The sequence below is a fragment of the Neophocaena asiaeorientalis genome, unplaced genomic scaffold, assembly GCF_003031525.2.
Source record: "Neophocaena asiaeorientalis asiaeorientalis breed wild unplaced genomic scaffold, Neophocaena_asiaeorientalis_V1.1 scaffold243, whole genome shotgun sequence".
NCBI lineage: Eukaryota > Metazoa > Chordata > Mammalia > Artiodactyla > Phocoenidae > Neophocaena > Neophocaena asiaeorientalis.
The window spans coordinates 17,914-21,638 of record NW_020173113.1 but is presented as its reverse complement, the minus strand read 5'-3'; the positions used below and the strand labels follow the sequence as shown (position 1 = coordinate 21,638).

At 45.6% G+C, this 3,725-nt stretch overlaps 1 protein-coding gene across 2 annotated transcripts in view; it reads left to right on the top strand.

Annotated features, from left to right (window-relative positions):
* Positions 1-2,426: 2,426 nt before the first annotated feature.
* The window catches only part of RGN (regucalcin), a 16,056-nt gene continuing 14,757 nt past the window's right edge, over positions 2,427-3,725 (top strand). The window contains exon 1 of one of the 2 annotated variants that reach the window (XM_024743537.1): positions 2,427-2,512. The gene's annotated coding sequence lies outside the window, so the exon portion shown is untranslated. Of the gene's footprint in view, positions 2,513-2,997; positions 3,018-3,725 lie in introns of those variants that run through there. The other variant, XM_024743539.1, reaches the window with a different exon arrangement.

Here is a 3,725-nt window from a genome sequence, read left to right as displayed (position 1 = left end):
CTGTGAGCCCGGCTTCAATCCCTGTTCGGGGAACTAAGATTGCCACAAGCCACGTGGTGTGGCCAAAAAAAAAAATTCCCTGATCTTGATAACTGTACTGTGGTTATATAAGAGAATGTCCTTGTCTTCAGGAAATGCACACCACAGTATTTAAAGGTAAAGGAGCACCATGTCTGTAACTTACTCTCAAACTGTTCATAAATTTATATATATATATATATATATATATATGTAAATGAGAGAAGGATAAAGCAAATGTGGTAAACTGTTAACATTTGGGGAATCTAGATGAAGGGTAGTCATGAATTCTTTATATTATTCCTGCAACTTTTCTGTAAGACTGAAATTTTTTCAAAATATAGTTACCCCTTCCCTACCAAAAAAAAAAAAATGCATGTAGTTGAACAAGCTCTATGTGTCAGTACTGTGGTGGGACCTGGGAAGGAGAGGGTAAATAAGATGCATCCCCTGCTCTACAGGACTCATGGTCTAGCGGGCCATCTTGGCAGCAGATCCAAAGGTGTGAGACAAGACCTCCAAGAAGATGACAACAATTTGGGCAAGAAATGGGGAAGGCCTGAATGAATTAGGGCAGTGCCAACGTAGCTGGAAGGACATTAAAGGGACAATATTTATGATCTGGTGACTAACTGCACTTGAGGTAGGGAACAAGAGAAGTCTAGTGAGGTGTCTGGGCTTCTTACACAGTCCATTGGCTGGACCATGGTCCCAGTCACCAAGACAGAGTGCTCAGGCAGTTTGTGGAGAGTAATGGGATTGAGTTTGGACAGCTCAGTGGTGCTGTTAAGTAGAGGGTTTGAGCTACAGGACTGTAGTTTAGGGGAAAGATCTGAGCTGAGATATATTTGGAGGAGTCATCAGCATTGAGGAGTTACAGGAAGCCACGAGATGAGAAGAAGGCACAAGAGAACCCCAACATCTGGAGATCGCAGTCCCAGTCTTTGCCTCACCCAAGAAAATGTCCTTCAAGTTCTTACTTTTCTACCGATGTTTTGGGCTCTTTGCCAGATTTTTCCCAGCTGGATGTGCGGCTTTCGGAGGCTCCTCACTTTGTAGACTTCCTTCCCACACGTAAATGGGGACATGGGAGAGTAGTTGTCTTAAGTACCTCCCGGTGTGAAGGCGAAATAATTGAGGCCATAAACACCAGTTATTCTATGTACTGACTGTAAACTGAACTGAGATTGCTCCAGCCATCTCCTGCCTGTGCCTTTAGGTATTGATTTCTGGTTCTTCCTCCTTAGTGAATTAAAGGAAATTAGAATGCCACAATGATTGTGATTTGAGTGCGATTTGATAGTGCAGATGGCAAAGAATGGGACACTTGATTGAGAGATATAAATAATGAGGTAACACTGACCTTGGATTCAACACATACAGTAAAATGCATAAATCTCAAGCGTGGCACTGGATGGTTTTTGACAGTACATACACCTGTGCAACTCACGCCTCCATCAGGTTACAGAACAGCTCCATCACCCCAGAAAATTCCCTCAACTCCCCTTCACAGTTAATACCTGACTCGCATCCCTCAGGAGCAGCCACCATTCTGTTTGCCTCCCTCCCTTAATTTTATTTTTTAATGTTTTAAACTTGTGGGTTATTTAGAGAAAGTATGGATGGTCAGGTGGCAGAGCCAGGAATGCATTTAGGCTCTCAATGGAGAGTGTGAAACTGAGTGCAGTTTAGGAATATTTATTCCACAGGATTTTTTTTTTATTGAGGTGTAGTTGATGTACAATATTACATAAGTTTCAGATGTACAGCATAGTGATTCACAATTTTTAAAGTTTATATTCCACTTATAGTTATTATAAAATATTGGCTATATTCCCTGTGCTGTACAATATTTCCTTGTATCTTATTTATTTTATACATAGTAGTTTGTGCCTCTTACTCCCCTACCTCTACCTTGCCCCTCCCCACTTCCTTCTCCCCACTGGTAACCACCAGTTTGTTCTCTGTGTCTGTGAGTCTGCTTCTTTGTGTTATATTCATTAGTTTGTTGTATTTTTTAGATTCCATCTATAAGTGATATTACACAGGATTTCTCTTTCTCTGTCTGACTTATTTCACTAAGCATCAAACAAAGCCTCTCCTCTTGCCCCACCAAAAACGTTTTGCAATAGTTGGCCTCCAGTTGACTCTTCTCCACTAGGAAAATAGGATTTGTTTAACCGTTTGAACTTTCCTTTTGAACCTGTTTGTGTTTAACCGGACCCTCGACCCAATCTCTCAGTGAGGCATTTGGATAACTTTTTTTGGTTAAGTCAGAGATTACGTTTAGCTATCCGTCCAAACTCCAAAGCTTAGGTTCACTGGGCTCCAAGCCTCTATCCCACCTCCCTGCCCCGGCGGGCTCTGCTGGATTCTTCCTGCCGAGGAGGAGGGAGGGCGTGGAGGGAATCGGTTCCCACCCACAGCCCCGGCCGGGTGACTCTCCACCGCGGGCCCCACCTGACCTCTGAGCCACCTGCAAGTCATCAGGCTGGTAAGTGCCCTGCTTAGGCCGGCCTCCCCGCCCCCTCCCTGGAGAGGGGACATCTGGCGACAGCCAGCCCCACCCCCAAACCCGCGCGGCTGAAAGGAGACCGACCCCCTCTGCCACCCGGGGACCCGCGCCCCACTCGGCCGGCCGGGGCTGGGGAGGAGGGGGGCGCAACCTTCAGCTTCCCCGCGGCACCCTAGGCCGCGGCTGCGCCGCCAGCCGGTACCCGGCCCCGCGCCCGCACAGGTGGCCCGAGCAGAAAAGGGACATTTGCCAGACACCCCCTCCCCCCGGCTTGCACCACGGAGCGTGGGGTTAAAAGTTGCTATTGCAAAAGTCCCGCGTCTGATCTTGGGCCTTATCTCAGATAGACAGCAGGAAGGCCTTTAGAACCTCTGCCAATTTTTAACAGCCAGTGAGGACTGCAAATGCTACAGCGCTGGCGGGCAGCATTTGAAGACGAATTGAGCTGTGTTTCTTAAAAAAAAAAAAAAGCGATTTATCAAAGGTAATATTAAACCAAAGATTATTTTCCCCTACCATTAATTTGCCCATCCATGTGTGGGACCAGTGACTTCAAATCAGATAATTGTCAAGGAGAAGGGTGAAGATGCAGGCAGTTTTGATCACCATCAGAACACAGTCTGGGAAAGAGAGAATGCTCTTGAAAGTTGTCTGTCTTTCCTCTCCCACGTGGGTTTCTTAAGTAAGGATTTTTTCTTTTCTGATTATTTTTCTTTTTCTTCTACCTGTTCGCTGGTCACAACCTCTGGCCTAAAGTCCCAGCATAGAATGTTCCTGCCTATGGAGTTCAAGACTCCTTGCCAAACTGGCATGGTGCCTTCCTAGGCAGCAAGAAATAGCTGAGGGGCTGTCATTTCTTACAGTGGTGCCCCAACAATGTCCTTTTCTCCCCCCTTTCCATTGTCTGAATTTGAAAATGGATGTTATAGAGAACAGACTGGTGGTTGCTTGTACAGCAGTAATTAACACAACATTGTAAATCAACTAGACTTAAATTAAAAAAAAGAATATGGACGTTATTTCTACTTTAATGTATTATCACTGATGAACTGCATTTCGAAAAATGCAGTTCAGAGAAGTGCAGAGCAGGAAGATTGGCCTTTGGGCCATTAGAAAAGGAAATCAACACCGTGCACGGATGGGAAGGGCAGCAGGAGAAGGATGCCCAGAGGGCCACCAATGAGGTAGTTTT